Here is a 17,088-nt window from a genome sequence, read left to right as displayed (position 1 = left end):
ATGCTGCCCTTCTGCAGTGGGCACTGTGTTGTCCCTAGCTGCTGGCAGACGGGAGCAGGACTGACCTGTGCCAGCAAAGCCTGGCAGAATGGTGGAAATGTGGTTGCAGAGTGACATGGTCTGCCTGCTAACAATGCTGCCTTTCAGTGAAGGTGATCCAGAATGCTGTGGAGCAGAACACATACTCAGAGGGGAAGCTGATGGGAGATACAAATTCCATTGCAAAACAACTCCTGCTTTTTTGATCTGTATTATGACAGGTGAATGGTATCAGACCCTGTGTTAGCCACATCCCAGTTGCCCATTTTCCCTGGCTTCTATGGTCCCATCTATTCCACTTCCCTTGGGAAGCTTCCTAAATATTTATCCCAGTGATCAATCATATGACCCTACTGTAGCAATGTGATACAGCTTTAGTTGTGCTAATCAGCTTAGCTTGGGCCCCTGACCCCTGTCATCTTATTTTAGGAGAAGACTTTACACAGTGCCTGGTAAGGGCTGTTCAGTCCAGAGGATTTAAATCCAAAGTGAGAAATAGCAACACAGACTTTTGCTTTTTTATTTTGTAGCCAGAACTCAGTTTACCATTATTCTGATTTGTCATTTCTCTAGGAGGAGTTGAGCTTTGAATAACAGGCAAAAGTTTCAATTGCATGGTAAAATATTTGACTCTTTCGACTCTTAACAAAAAACCACCCTAGACAGTAAATGATGAGTGCTTTGGCTGAAGAACTTAAGAGATGTTCAGTCATCCAAATGGACTTGGACACTGAATCACTTCCCTCTTTTCTCCTCTGAGCTCTAAATGAGGTCCTTTCAAGCAAAATGGGCTGTAGAGGAAAGAATAGTGTCTAGTGCAGGAGACTGGAAACATTTGTCTTGAACCTCTGGGGGTTTTGTGGGGGAGATATCAGAGGAAGTTGGATCTAAAGAGACGTATTCTTGGAGTGTTTTTTTCTCCACAGAGAGACATCTCTACTGCAAAGCACCAGGAAAAGTCAGAGATGAATGAGCAGCCACGAACAGCCAAGACCCCAACTCATCAGCTGGTCAACCACTCCTACTCGTGGTAGAAACTATGCTGATACCTGAGTGTATTCCAATGCTCAGGGAGTGCAGTGCAAGCCCTACAGACATTATATGAAAATATGAACTATATCATGCCTAGAGGAACTTGCTTTATTATAGACATGAGTACTAACAACATCACTCCATAATCTCTGAAGAGAACAGACTGGCTTTGTAAGGGAGAGACAGATGAAGGCAAATTAATCATACTGAGGGCAAATTAACTGTACTGGGGTAAAAGAACAACTGGAAATATGTTGTTGTGTAAGAGGAGGGTCTGACAGAAATTGAGCACTTTCTAAAGCCTGGGAGCTACTATCAGTGGTGAATTCTGTCATCAGCCCTGCCAGTGAATGCCCAGTGGGCTGCCAGGGCAGGGAACATCTCCAGACCTGCCTGAGGACTTGCCCAGCCTAGTTGCTGCAGCAGCCTCATCTCCTGAGTTTCTGAAGCACCATCTGGATGCAACAGGAAGATTTTCAAACTCTGTTTGCCACATCTCCAACCCTTCCCCCTCTCTGTGAAGCATGTCTTTGAGTCAGTTAACTATCCTGCTTTCTCAGCAGATGAAAAGATCCTCGTTTTTAGCATCCCAGGGAAGACATGGCAACTGCCCAGGTGTAGTAGCAGACTTTGAACATCCTCAAGGTTTTGAACTTGTGTTGTCCTCTTGACACCCATGACTTGAATATAGTCTGGAACTGATTAACTTGGTTCCTTCAATCTCTGGAAGGGAATGTTCTTTCTGCAGTTAAATATTTACTCATCACTGCACATAGACCAGGCATTACAGAAGCCTGGGCAGCATTTGCATTTTCTTCCCATCAATTGAAATTAAAAGGATCATCCTCTAGTATTTTAGTGCTGCCACTTCCATCCTTGGTGGTAGTCCAGTCATGCCCTGTTCAACTTCGCTATCCTGTTAGCTTCAGCAACATTCCTAAACCATGAGATGTGTAGCCCACACCACGGGGAGCCCACATTGCACATCCAACAGATTCCTTGGTTCCAAAGGACATGGCATAAATCCCATTTCTGAAAATAATGTGTCCCTAGCACTTACAAATGCCTTTGCATGGCATTGCTTTGTGAGAGGTCGAGCTCCTCCCTCCCCAGTCTTCCACTGGCAGAAGGAGTTTTATGGTAAAAGTAATTTCTATCTTAGGTAGCACTGCAGTGAAGTGGTTGAAATGAGAAAATCTGAAACACTGATAGGAGCTTTTAGAAATACTGGGATATGCCTATCTTCCCACCAGTTCCTACCTGCTGTAAATGCTAGGGGGTGTACCTCTGACATGCCAATATACCCAACAGCTACATATCACCCCTCTCCACTGCTGCTCAGTGTCAGACTGCTCCATCCTGACCATGGCAGGCCAGAGAGAACTGTTTGCCAGCCCCAGCACTGGGTCTGGCCCCTGGGACACCAGTAGGTTGGCACTGCTGGATCTGTGGCGGGGAGTGAAGAGAAGCCAGGAGGTGTTTTGGCTCCATTCCAGGCTGAGTAAACACAACAGCTTTTTCCTGGGAATAGGTGTAGTCCCTGACTAGGGTATTGATGGCAGTGATGTCCCTGTTGCTCCTCCTGGCAGAAGGAGTCTCCTGCTTCCTCTGGCTCAGGCAGGGGCTCCTTTTCTTTTTCTCTTCACCCCCATGGCACCCTGCTATTAGCTTACCATTTCAGTCACCAATGACAGCAACCAAAAATAATACTACTGTACTCAGTTAATCCATAGGAAAATCCCAAATCAGCACACAAAAGGTGGAGATGGTGCTCATGCATTTTCCCCCAAAGGCCTTAGGCAATGGAAATTTTCTCAAGCTCCATTCATTAACAAAATAGATGAGCAGTTATGTAAGGTCATGTGAGGAAAGTGGTTGGTCTTTGGTCAATGAAAGAGTTAGTCACACATCATTGAGCTGGATGGCCCTGGGAGGAAATGTGGAGCCACTCTTTGTGTATTCAAGGACTGAAGAGGGAGAACTTTAGCTGTAATTCCTCACTACCCCCTGAGCTTCGGCACCCCCTTTACAGACTAGGCATTGCAGGAGGCATCTGGTGATGTTAACCAGAAAATAGGGAGTTGAAGTCTGTTGAGGTCCTCCCCACCTTCCTCTTCCCAAATTACTCAACCCTCCTCTGAAGGAATTAAGCAACCACCTGATGATTTTAGAGTGCAAATGTGCTGTTGTGCATCTCCCCAGCTCATCTGCTCTGGAAGCACTCAGAGGGTAAGTAAAAGAACATAATACAATTCAACAATGACAGGGAAGATAAAAATCTGTATTAGGGCTCTCGGGAACTACTAGAACGTTAGTAGGACATTCAGCTGGGGGAAGATTTTCAAGGATCCCTCCTGAAACTTGCCCTTTACCAAAGTGGTTTGGACTGTTGTCTCTCCCACTTTGAATCAAAGATGATGCCATCATACAGAATTTCACTGGGACTGATTGTAGGAGAAAAGATAGGGCACTGATTGGGATCTGCACTTCAGTACTCAGTTAGATGTGGTCTGGAATAATATTCTCCCACTTCTCACTGGCTCTCATCCTCTCCCCCTGTAGCCCAATCAGGAGTCCTCCAGTCCCCTGAATCTGGGTTACCTTGGCCCCTTGGCTCTTCTCAGCTTCTGCTTTGGGGCTTGCAGATCTGACTTAGACAATGATGTCTTGCAGAAGACAATGAAATCAGCTTTGTTTGCTCTTGTTTGCTCTAATCCATGGATGCTGAATAACCAGCTTCAACCTGCTTGTGTACTTTCACCTTGCAGCCAATCTCTTGAAGGTCATTTCAGACCATTGGACTAGCAGGGCATCAAGGCTTGGCTGGCAGCCTCCACAGGACATGGAGCAGCAGTCATCTGGCACAAGCTATCAGTAGGACTCATGACCTGATGAGTGCAGAGGAGGCCTGGAAAGAAAACTCATGTGGGGCAGGTAGGGAGAATGTGGCTGTCAGGTTGTACCCAAATCATAGTTCAATGCCTGAGGGCTGGTGATAAGGCGTAATCCTGCAAACCAAAGTCCCTCCCACATTTGCTGGTCTTCCCCAGTGCTGAAATTGTGAAACCCTGGAAACCTGCTGTGGAGAGGACACCCTAACCCACCTGAAACCATGGAAACATGCTGCGAGGAGGACACCCTAACCCATTGGGGTGGTGCTGCGGTGCAGGGTACAGATTCAGTCCTCAGTAAAAGCTCAGCTGTCTCCCTGAGCAGACGGTTTCCAGGAAGAGCCACATTCCTGACTGTGAGGAGCTGAAAGGACTGTGTATGGGATATGCCTTAAAATAGACAGAGATATAGAAACAGACTTCAGGTCCAAGGCAGAGAGAACTTGATGGCATCTCAGGCGTTTGTTCAGGAAGGGAAGTGCTGCTAAAACTGCAACTGCCTCAGCCTTGGCTACAAGTGTCCCTGATAAACCTAGGGTTGTTTTCACTTAAGCAAAGGATTCTAGTTGAGATTTTTTTTTCCTGATAAATTCCTTTCTGTTTTAATGTTTTCTACCTCTCTAAAAAACAAGCTAAGGGAGTAATAGATTCCCCCTTTCCCAAAGATTTGAGATATTGTGGAAAGAGATGTATCTTGAATTTGGAGAAAAAGCTAGTCTCTAACTTTTCAAAGAATTGATATCTTGCTAGTGGGAAAAAAAGCCCTTTTTGAAATATTTTTGAAATATTTTATTTCAGTAACCTTAAAATGATGTATTTAGAACCTTTTCAATATATCTAGCCTTCTGTATTTGAACGACTGAGTATTGTAAATTGTGGTGAAATTTTTTTCTTAAAAAAAAAGTCTAGATACTTAGAAAAGGGATGCCCTCAGCAGTATTTCAAGGTGACAAGTTCTTTGAAAGCATCTCTTCCCCAGAAATTATTTGATTGTGAGGAACAGGTATTAAAATTTGAGAAAAATTTGGCAAAAAGTTTCCAGCAAATTCTTCTAAAACCTGTAAAACAATTCCTGGCCATTTGCAAACCAAACAGTGATGGGTTGCAAGATGGAGCTTCTTGTTGGTAGCGGGAGAACTCAGATGAATTTTGGCTTCCATTCTCATTCTTGCTACATAGTTCAGGTTTGCTCTTTGAAATAGTTCCTATATGACCCCTGTCGAAATAATACACCACAATGCCTGTTGTTTTGGTAAAATACTCAGAGCGTGCAGAGTCTGCAGCATTTGAAGAGCTGTTGGGACAGCACACCTCAGGTAAGAAGACCCCAGCACTAGTTAGGGCACAACATCAGTGAGCAGAAGGAGAAATCAGTTTTTCCTTACTGCCCACCTGCTGCTTAGCTCTCCAGCCAGCACAGCCTGACTGTCTTACAGTGTCTGCTGGAACGTGTGGCACCAGGAGAACATGTGAGTTAATTATTAAACAAAATGGAGTCATTATGCCCTGTGTCACTGCTGTTCCTCACATAAATCTCCTGCACGGTAGACAAATGATCCTGTGCAATGAGAACAAAGAAATGTTTTCAGGATGAACACATTTTCCTCTGCTGGAGAGCTGCTTCCACTTCACCTCCCTGGAGCTAGAAGAGTGATGCACTTGGCCTCCATAAAGGTGGGGGGTTTGGGAAAGACAAATGAAAGTGATACAGAGCCTCAGGGTACTGATTTCCATGAATAATCTCCCCAGCTGTTAGCCTAGGTTCGGAACCATTTCCTTTTAGAGAATACATTTCTACTAGCAACATTTCAGAGTCCGGAAGGAAATATTTTAAAGTTACCTTTGGCATTTCAAGGCTAGCACAATTTCCACCAAGCTTCCCTTGAATGTCTAGATAAAATATTAACTCCTGGACGAGGTGTAGAGGCCCTGCAGGCTGTCAAACAGTAACACAGTTAAGGAGACAGACTCTGGGACAGAGATGGTGAGATAACATCCAATACTTTAAAACCCATCTGTGATTAGTTTCACTTGACTGACACACAAGAAAAAACGAAGACTTAGAGGTAAGATCCACAGATGCCAACAGCCAGGGAAGGAGTCCTCTTAGCTGAAATAGCTGGTCACCTCAGCTCTGGAAGGGGATAGCAGAGAGCCATTCTGGTTTCTCTGCTGTGAAGCCTCTCTGAAACTCCTTCTATTACACAGTGGGGGAAGGGTCTCTCCTCTGTGGCTGCTAAGCCTGGCAGGCTTGGGAGACCTAGGAAGGGCATGTGCTGTGGTAAAAAGAGTGTAAGGTCTGAGTCTCCAGCAGACCTCCAATGTGTCCACAGGCTGCAGGAAGGCCCTGGTTGAGGGGTAGGAGTGGAGATGCTGACAGTGGGGTGGGTCAGGCCAAGGGACACAGGTGTATCTTAGATATTTGGCTTGTGTCCATAATGTGGTGTTCGGGTACTGTGTGGAGACAGAGGCCTGAGTGTCCACCTTTCACCACTTGGCATAATGGCCCTGTGGAGACAGAGCAGGGCAGGGTGGCTGGGAGGAAACACATGGGCAACACTGGCCATTTCCCTGGGAATTTAATTCCTGAGGATCTGTGCTCCAAGCACTTTTGCAGGCAGCCTCTGTACTTGACTCAAGGCATTGTGCTGTCCCTCTCTTCGCTGGCCAGTGCCAAGCTGAGTTGGTCCTTTGCTGCTCTAGTCAAAACCAGTAGATGCTTTGGAAGGAGTCCTTCCCCTTTGCCACATGCTGTAATAGCAGGGAAACAGAAACACAGAGGTTCTGTGGCCTAGGCAAAGCCAAAAAGCAAAGGGACTGGCAAGGCTGACCATGGCAGCCAGGACTCCTGCCTCTTGGGAAACAGCCACTGGCTTACAATATTACTTCTCTGAATGTTGTTTAAAGGGACAACACAGAGCACACGCTTGCTCCTGCTGGGCTCAGTCAGCTGTGTTTGTGGTGGCTTTTGCTTTTCTTCAAGAGTTTACCTTGGCTCTTTCCCTACTGCTTCACTGGCACCCTGTGAAAGGACTGCAGTGACCCTTGTCCCCTGGATGCAGAAGGAGCGCCTGGAGTAGACTGAGGGGTCAAGAAATGTGCACGCTCCGGAACTGGCTAGCTGTGCTCGCAGGCCCGCTGATGCCCAGCCACGACTGGATGTGAGGCATGCAGTGAGGTCCTATCCCACTCCTTGCACATCTTGCACACTTTAGCAGTGCTGTGTCCAACTCCCTCATCTGTGATCCACGGGCTGCACATGGTGGCCCAGCTTGCCCGGTAACCTCTTGGCTGTGATGTTGTGCTTCATCCCCTGTGTGGTGCTGGCTGTTGCTGCGTGCCTGATGAGGCACCTGCTTCACTGACGGCTCTCACCTCCAGAGCCACCCAGCCGTACACTGCCTTTGCTTCAGGGATGCAGATGCTGTGTGAGAGCTCTGTAGTAACCTGAAAAGAATGTTCAGCAGGCTGCTGAGAAAAGGAAAGCTGGTGAGAAAAGGAGCTGACACCTGGCACTCCAGGGCTGTGTGGTCCATTTTATCACTGACTCTCCTTCACTCTGCTCTCCCGCCCCCTTCTCCAGACAGCATCACAGGGAGATGGCATGAAGAGACCCGTATCTGCAAAGACTGGGAAAAGCCTGGACGTGAATAAAAGGCACAGCTGAAAGTCTGGCCTGCTTCAGGGTCACTGTACTCTTTCATTCCTCCCTGAAGCAAGCAAGGGCATATCCCTTCACAGGAAGCAGGGGCAAAGCCCACTTCCTTGCCTGTGCTCTGAGTTGGCTGGATGTGAAATAGCTCCAGTTCAGGGGAGATATAGGTGCAAAAGACCTATGACTGAGCTGAACCCTGCCTCTTGGTTTCTGTAGTCCACTTGCTTTCTGATTCCCTATGTTTACTGTTAGCATGAGCCATAAAGGAGCTTTCGTCTCTTTTTCCTCTCTGTCTCCCTCTGAACAACACAGAGGCCATGTGTCACCAACCAGTTCTGGACAAGACCTAACTGCAAAACGTGTTAAATGAATGTTATTCCTCTATTTTCAAAATCGGCTGATCCAGAAAGCTGCAAGTACACACACAGGAAAATCCCCTCTAGTGCCTTCCCCACTGGGATTTCTTGGTAGTTCAGCTGGCTGAGGAGAGCAGGCTGGTTGCTCTCAGGTCATTCTGGACTGGTTCCCAGTGACCCTCTGAGCTGTGCCTCTCCCCTGCCTCCCTGCTCGTCGGAGTCTCAGTCTAACCCTTGCAGAGGGATAGACACCCCTTTGTAGCCAGACAGCCTGTCTTGACTACCTAGAACCGGGACCTCGCAACTCAGTGCATTGTGGACTCTCAGTATCTCCACTACGTCATGGCCAAGCACCTTCTCAGGGCAGCTCTGCATAAAATATTCAGCATCCCAGCAGGAGCAAGGTGTCATATCACATGTCATATCACTTGGGTTAAGCTTAGCCAGAAGTCACTGTTAACAGACGGATTATTTTAAATTAGAAATGCAAGTGAATGTAGTTCATGGATAGGGTAAGTTATAAAGAAAATACACAGATGTCATTCTGAATTAGGATAACTCTTTGCAGAGAGAAGTGCCTTCAGGTGCTCAGGACCTTGGCTTATTCATGAGTCTGACTTGTCTGTGCCCTAAATCAGGACTAAAGTGGCAAGAAAGGTCTGAGAACTTCATCTTCCCTGCCTCTGGTGTTAAAGGTGATTGAGGAGATAGCAGGGCTCTGGATACTGGTTCTGGGCAGCCAACACCACCTTCCTTCTAAAGGGAACTGGACAGGCCTTTTTCACTTGCCCTCTGTAAACCTTAGCTTCTTTAACTACTGTGATGGGAAAACACATAAAATTAAGTAATTTTGTCTTCTCTCCTTCCCAAAGAACCTTTATTTATTGTTTTTGCTTTACACCATGACTTCAGGATGTTATCCTGAATTTGGATGTTTAAGTGTTTTCCCATGCTTGCAGCCTCCCTGTAACCATACAAGCTAGAGATTAGTAGATACATATCACAGCAGGGGATCTGGCACAGTGTATGTCTGTCTTCCTCTGCTTGGAAAGAGCAGGGACAAATATTAGTTTGAGATGAAAGAGAATGTCTTCACTTTGTTAGGAGCAGGGCACCGATAATGGCTCTGCCTCACATGGTTGGCTAGCCTTGTGCCATACCCTGGGAGGCTGCCAAACTTGAGTTCAGCTGATCCCTTGCTATCTGCAAGGGAAGGCAGAGCCAATGCCCACTCAACGGGACTTTGTCCTCATGATGGCAGGCAGCTTATGAAACGTCAGCCTTTGCGTGTGCTGGCATGGCAGAAAGGCTCTGGCCCTCACAATAGCGGCATTCTCCGTGGGCTCAGCTGGGAGAGGCTTGCACGAAGTTAAACCTGAGTGCAGGCAGGCTTAGAGCACTTTTCAGCAAGAACTCATCAGTCATTGGCAATGCCCAAGGCAATAACTGCACGTTGAATGGGCTTTCCACAGCACAAATATATGCATGATGGGGTGTGCATGCGTATATATAATTGCATGCAAATTCTGTTATGTGTAGGTTAAAAGCCATAGACTCTAATAGCTGTTAACAATCATTCACTACTTTTTATACTTCTATGGATGGGGCACAGGGGAGGGCCCGTCTTATCTTATGGAGGACCATACTATCCAGACACTGTGTGTTGAGCTGTCGCTATCAGAGCGCTCAGTGTGTTGCTGCCAGAGATCTGTTTGCATGGAGCACACCTTTGTCAATGCCATTAAGTCTTTCCTGTTCAGAGAGGTTTTCAAACTGTGAGAAAATCCCGCTCTCACTTCTGCAGTCCTTTCAACGGATGAGTTAACTGTTCCACTGATGCCTTTGTGTTTAGATCTGCTGCTGGCAGGATCAGGTACATCTTCTGAGCACACATTGGCCCTATGGCTACTTGTAAATGAGGGTTAATAAGGAGCTGGGGCTCTAAGGAGTGTAGTCTTGTTCCTTACAAGGTCTGAGCTGGGAGACTCACCTCTGAGCTTCATTTTCACTAGCTGCTTGCAGAGGAAGTTCTGCCTTCAGCTTGATTTGAGAGAGCAGGACAGGATGCTTGAGGGAGCTCTCTCTGGCTAGTAGGAAAGTAATTCACTGGTGTGACTGTGGTTTCCCAAGCAATCTGCTCTTTTGTTGGAAATCAAACTAGCTGACACAGGCAAGGGGAAATGTTTGTTCAGTTTGAGATCAGAGGCTCTTGTTTTGAAAGCTCAGTTTTATCCTCAGTCCTAACTTCTCTCCATACAGCATTAATCACTTGTCTGGGAACAGAGGATTTGAACCGTCTCCAGAGCTATACAAGCAGATTTGGTGGCTGTCAGTAGTACTCTGTAAATAAGTCCCAGCAGGCAACTGTGTAAGTAAACAGCTTCTTTGTGAGCACCACTGCCTTTCTCCACAGTTTACGTAGTGCAACGGAAGGGCTCTGTTAGCTTTTGCAGGGGCAGTCTGAGCACCACACACAACTGGCAGGGATGACCTGCAATTTCCAATTGACAGTTTTACCACCTGCTTTGCTGCAGCTCAGTAAGAGCGGGATTTGTGTCAGGGAACCAGGAAACCAGCTGTGTTGCAGAAACAGCTGTGCCATGACATCATCTTTGTCCCTTGGTGCGTATGTGTTTCAACATAGGCTTTAATTACACAAGCATGAACTCACCTTACCCACAGGGCCAGGTTTCTTAAAAAGCAGTTTGTGCCTGCCAGAGGAAAGGCATGGTTTTAGGATGAGTGAGTGAAGGACAAATTCTCTTTTAATGCTTCATGGTAGGCTTCTGAAGAAAAGCATTCTGATGCAACTGAGAGTAGCACGCGCCCTGAGATCTTGACAATTTCTTTGAGTATTCCCCTTAGAAAATGATATTTTTATGACCATTTACATAGAATATTTCAGAAGGGTTTTTGTCCTCACATGTGTGTGAAAATGTAGAGAAAAGGAATGCATTTTCCTTTGAAAGTGTTCATTTCTATTAAAAGACTATTTTTCTGCTAAGTAATACCTGTTGTGTTGGATTTTTTTTTTCACCTGGACAATATTGCCTAGCCCTCAGGGGAAAGACTCAAATTATTGAGCCACCAAGGATATAAATAAATGCCTCTAAATGGCTTAACTCAATGGCCTTTGCCCTTCCTGGGGGAAGGAGCTCATCTTCCATCAATATGATTAGCGGAGGAGATTATGTATTGATTAATTGTCCAGATTCATTTCTCATTAGCTGGCAGTAACCTGTGATGTGTGACCTTTTCCACCGCAGTCAAAGCAGCACATTTTAGAAAGTCAGAGCAGCACATTTTACTCCCTAGTGACTGGGTGCCCAAATCCTTTAACCTCTAGGGTCCATGCTATCAGATTTGATAGCTGTCTCATTGAGGGTAAACAACCTCACATCCTCTTTCAGGATGCCTCTGGGACAGAGCTAAAACTGCCTGGCAGGCAGGGGGAAATGTCTTGCTACTCTCTTGTCTCTGTGGGAGAAAGCATCCCTAACGTGCAGAATGTTCCAAAAAAGAAGCCCAAAATACAACCTGGAGTGGAGGTGTGCTCCGTGGGGCACACACAGATCATGCGTGGGACCATGCTTCGCTGATCGGGGCTTAATCACCCCATCTGGGCATTGTCCGTACTTAGCCTTTTCCTGCCGGGGCTGGAGCGCAGTCAGTTGGGCGTTGCTGCTTTCCCAGGGAGGAACTCACAGTCCCACGGGCGAGGGAGTGCTGGTGCAGCTGGATGGGGCCCCAGTGTTTCCAGCACAACGTGTCCCCAGGCCTCCAGCTTCCAGAGCTGGCACCTCTTGGTGCCTATTGTGTGTGTGGCAGGGGCTTCAGCACGAGTGTTAACCTGCACAACAACACCCGAGCACTGCTGCCATGCTTGGACAGATATTGCTTTTTCCCAGCTGATCCTAGCCCTGGGTCAAGCGGGATAAGGAGGTGGAATTCACACGTTCTATTCCTGTTGCTGCCATACAGAATGACCTTGAGCAAGGCTAATAGGAGGTGAGGGGAGATGGTTCTGTGACAACAACATCCTTTGCTGTGCTATGACAGTTTGCTTCTCAACTCAGCAAGAGGGAGCATCATGTCAGTCACCTTAGACAACGCAACCCTCTCTATCCGGGATATAAAGTTAGTGGAGGAAACACACATCTTCCACCTGAGCAATGCTACCCAGTGGTGCTGTGCTGAACAGTGCAGTACCCAAACTGTTGTTCAGATGTTAGCAGAATGGAGCAGGAGGTAATGGCACTTGGATTAGGGTGCTGAAGATATGTCCATCATTTCTGCCTCCACCTGTGCTGTTTAATGGATTCTAGGCAACACAGTCAGATGGAGATATCTACCGTAGAGGCACATTGCCTGAGTCCCCCACCTCCTTGGCAGCTCTCATCCAGTGCCAAGGGGCAGGCAACAGCAGTGTCTAGAGCTGTCTTCTAGTTGTCAATAGCAAGAAACAGGTTACTTAACCTCTGTCTGTCACCACGATGTGTGATGTGAGGAGTAGTAGTTGCCTACTTCCTGGGGAAATGAGATTCTCAACTCACACTTGTAATGGGAATTGCTGTCTTGAGGTAAGGCTGCTGTGTGTTCTGGCCTCATGCTGCTGCAGTCTGCTTTGCTGCTTTGAATCATCAGGCCACTTCAGAGGTGGGATCTGGGTAAACTTAAATTAGGATTACAGTTTCTGTGCTGCTGAAATCTCTCAGCCCTTTTCATGAGTTCAAGTTTTCAGCGTAGAGAGGAATGCACTCCAGTCATCCCTACCATAACTTCTGAGCAGAGTTTATCAGAGCACGTGCAAGTTCTTCCCTGCTACTGCTTCATTTGAAGTTCGAGAAGAAGCTTGTGGACTGGGAATGGGAAGGAAAAGTAACAAGAACAGAAAAGGAAAAAGTGAACCCAGCAGAGAATGAAAAGAAGAGATGGGGACGGCTTGAGGTCAGGGGCCATGGAAACATGAGTCCAAGAACCTGGAAAGGAGAAGAGGCTGCAGAAGTACTGCAAAGGGCAAGGGGAAGAGTCTACCAGAGGTACCAGGAAAGATAGGTCTGTGTGAATGGGAACACTTTAAGACAATTCCTGTTACAAAAGGGGATCTGAATTGAAAATGTGTCTTCAGGAAAAGAGAATAATCCAGTGATTCCCTTCATGTTGAGACAAATGAGGGAGCTAGATTCCCACTGAAATGGAAGAAGGATGACTACAGATACTGCTCAAGGCACTTTACATACCTCAGTGAAACATGTCCTAAGAGAAGGGCAAATCCATGGTCCAGACATTACAGATTCCTTGGGAACTCCTGCCAGCAGTGTGTTGTCTCTTTGAAGGCATCCAAAGAGAGAGGACTCTCCTTGGCAGCTTGAGTACGGGTGTGGAAGAACACAGCCTGCCGGGAACCAGACACCCGAGACAGGCTTTAGACTAAGATATAGGGTGGAGGACTTGGTATTTTGTGTGGGATTTTTAGTAGGGACTTGTGTGGTTTCCATACTGGCTTTTGATGTGTAGTTGAAGGAGGAGCATAGATATTAAAATACACCAATGACTAAAGGAACATAAGAGAGCAGGAGTGTAATAGTTATTAGAGCAGAAAACTGAAACTCCATCCAAGATTATATAGCCAGTATATATGGGAAACTAGGAAAAACAATGGAAGTGCCTGATTGCTAAGGCAAGGACCTCATGAGCAATATGCAGGCTGTGTATGCCAGGACTTTCAGAGTCAGGATGGACAGCTGGCGTGGCTGGACCACTGAGACTGAAAGATTTATGCTGCTCAGAAGAGCAAAGGCAAGTGGGGCCTGTGGTAGTATTGCCTGTTCATGATATTGTTGAGTGTGAAGAAACAAGCAGGAACAGAGGTGATAAGCAGATTCTGTCTGTGTTCAAATCACCTTGAGGAAAGACAGCTGTAGTTCTGCTGTGGTTATCCAAGGTTGTGCCTTGATGCTGATGACTTTGTTTCACGGTTTTAGAATGATATGCATAACCAGGGATTGTCATTACTACAGGTTTTAACTTTTTACATGGAGAATAAAGTGCTACTACCATAGGCTGGGCCCAGGTATTCTGGGATGCCCTGGCTTACGTTTCTTCACTAAAGAGGCAGTAAACTAACCACAGCTGCCATTGCATTTGACCTGGTCTTGTTAACCAGTGAGACATTGCAGCATAATGTGGCTGAAGATAACTTTTAACCTTGACTGTACAGAGGCTGATTCTGTTTAAATTAAATGGAAGAGTAAATACCATGGGGCCACAACTAAGATTTTTCAACCTCAAAACGTTAATGGTCAGAGAAGTTATGGAACTGAAGTGATGAACAACTTGAGTTAAAAATCTTAAGTATTTGTATGTGGAAGGCATTCAGACTCAGCATGGCAACAGGGAACATATAGAAAATTGACTTACTGGTGAAAAATAATCCTCCTGGAAAGATGGGAGTGGTCAGCAAAGAAATCTACATGGCAGAGGTCACAAAGTTTAGAAAAATAGACATGTCAGTCACCAGAAATCAAGGTGAGATAGATCTGGCAGAGGTGCTGAATAAAGTTCTTTGTAAAGGTAAAAAGAACAAGGCAAGACATCAGACCTCTGCACAGTGCAGCTAAGATCAAGGCATGCTCTATAAAACAGAAGTTTTGCCTCATTTTGCAGGAAAGATGGTGTAGAAGAAGGAGATTACAAGTCGATGGCTAAAAGTGTCTGGAAATCCCATCAGAGCTCAAGGCAAAATTCACAAGGTTTATTTAGATCAGAAGGTACCTGGAGACAGATCAAGTAGTAAATCCAATAGCATTGATATACAATCAACCTGTGCAAATGGAGGTTAGATGGGGACCAGAGAGTTGCCTAGTATCAACAATTTTACCTAAATTCAATTAAGGAACAAAAAAAGGGATGTAGTTATTTACAACCCAAGAGTTTAGAACAGCTTTTCTTTTTGTCCTAGAACAAAATGGGAATAATTAGAGATATGGAAGTGCACAGAAAATTAGACAAAATTCAATGTGGCTGTATGAAAGATAGAGTATTTCTTATTATTTTTATGCTTGGGGAGGAGAATAAATATTTTTTAAAACATTGGTTATGTGGTATATGAAAGATATTTGGGTTTTACAGAGGATGGTTGAGAAGCTGTGAAAGCAGGGGAGTGCAGGGATTCACACTCGAACTGAAAAGTGGGTAACAAATTGCTTAATAAAAAGACCCTGAAACATAAAGTAGTAGGCAATTGCTAATGAAATTCCTTCGAGACTGGTTTTGGCACCAGCGAATTTCATATCTTCACTGATGACCTTGGAGGAAAAACGTAAACGTTAGCTGAAGAGACAAAACGAGGAAGCACTGCCAGTACGGAGGAGAAAAGTACCTTCCAGAAGAGTTGGAAAAGAGAAAATTCTAACAAGTGGAAAGAATGGCACTAGAGCGATCCCGACAAAAAGGAGAGAGGTGACTGTAGAAGTCTAGATGGTCTTTGCTTTTTTTAGCCTAGCAAAAGGAATGTTAAGAGGGCATATGATTGCTGCCTATTAATACATCAGATGGGTAAATCCCAATGAAAGAGAACTGCTACTTCAGCTAAAAGACTGAAGAGTACTGGCATGAGAACACGTATGCATCACCTGCTTAAAATAGAGGCTAGGTACTGAGAGGTCATTTTAACCACAATAACAAAGAGGCTTCCTTCTAGCCACATGTAAACTGTTTTCAGATGCATGCCATAAAAAACAACTCTGGAGACAAACTCAGTCTCTTCCTCAAACAATCTCAAACAAGCTTAAGCTCTTCCCCCTGCTCTACTGTGGGAAATGTTAGCTAAGCCATGCTGTAGGCAACTCGTAATTCCTGCTGCAGGTCAATTCCCCCCCCTCCTTCTCAAACGCCATAGACTCAAGGTCATGGATTTTTGCCCAGCTTCACTTGAACTATGAAGTACAGTCCCTGGTCTCATTGCTCCTGAGATCTGGATGCATAGCTGGCTGATATTAGCATAAAGAAGCTTTGTTGCTGACCTCCCCAAAAATGTGCATATTTGCACAGTTTTTGCTGTTGGGCACCTTCTGATACAAGTTACCACATCCATGTTACCACAGCTCCTCATGTTGCTCTGAATCGTATTACGGGGTGGGGGGGAAGGGAAATAAACACAGCATAAGATATCTTGCATCCCAAAGCATCTTTATCTTCCCTTTTCAGATTTCTCTTGAACTTACTCTAATAAGGAGTCATCGGGCTTATCCCTACTATAAAAAACCAACGATCCAGGACCCAAACTCCACAGGAGAGTCTGAGCTGTGTTCCTGGGCTGCCTGTGGAGGCCTCATGACAGAGTTGTGTTGCCTGGCATCAGACAGGGGAAGCCTAAGGGGAAAAATTAGCTCCAAGGAAGCATAAGGAGAGGAGAACATTGGTCATGAACCCTTTGTTGTGGCTGATGTGGTCAACTCCACCTGTTTGACTTCCACTCAGAAATGTTCATCTTTTGTTCAAGGAAGACCACTCCTTGTAGTTGTGCTGGCCTGTAAAAATTGGACCTGGAAACACACCTTCCAAAGACAGATTTGGGATTGCTTGACTACAGGCATCTCCAAGTGGTGAGACCTGTGTGCAGACACGGTGGCCAGCATGTGATGTTCCTGCTGAGGTCCTTTCATGCATCAAAAGCACAGCAGAGGCAGTGGCTCCTATGTTGACTCTTCCACACACTGCTGTTTGATGCTCTCAGAAGTTGAAAATTATTTCCCTGTTTTCTGAAAGGGAAACACTGAAACATCCATTCTAACCTAATGTACTATGCTGCTTTTTCCAGGTTCCCATAGGGGACAGTAACACTTAGGATTTCTTGTAGAGCACTGTCATGATCCTGATGTACTGTTCTGCTTGTCCGTGCAAGGTCACAGGATCATTTGGCAAGTGGGTGTCTGTGTATATGCCTCTGAATGTGTCTTTTTTTATGTTAGGACCTGTGTGCATCAAGGCATGGGCCCTATTTTGTAACTCTGTATGTCTCTGTGCAGGTTCAACCCTCTGTACCAAGAATACGAGAAATGTAACGAAGGTGAAGTCCTTAGGTTGCCAAGATAAAGAGCACTAGAAAAGTGGC

At 45.7% G+C, this 17,088-nt stretch overlaps 1 long non-coding RNA gene across 2 annotated transcripts; it reads left to right on the top strand.

Moving 5' to 3' along the window:
• The first annotated feature begins 3,211 nt into the window (after window positions 1-3,211).
• LOC108640053 lies at window positions 3,212-16,267 on the top strand. Of its 2 annotated transcripts, none has more exons than XR_001920895.1 (3): window positions 3,212-3,300; window positions 3,840-4,005; window positions 16,182-16,267. It is a non-coding gene; the product is annotated as an uncharacterized LOC108640053 (long non-coding RNA). The 2 variants fall into 2 exon arrangements; XR_001920896.1 differs by lacking the exon at window positions 16,182-16,267 and adding an exon at window positions 4,122-4,143.
• The last annotated feature ends 821 nt before the right edge of the window (window positions 16,268-17,088 follow it).

Source organism: Manacus vitellinus, unplaced genomic scaffold (assembly GCF_001715985.3).
Source record: "Manacus vitellinus isolate BGI_N305 unplaced genomic scaffold, ASM171598v3 scaffold_28_pilon, whole genome shotgun sequence".
Classification (NCBI taxonomy): Eukaryota; Metazoa; Chordata; class Aves; order Passeriformes; family Pipridae; genus Manacus; species Manacus vitellinus.
This window is presented reverse-complemented; position numbering and strand designations above follow the sequence as displayed.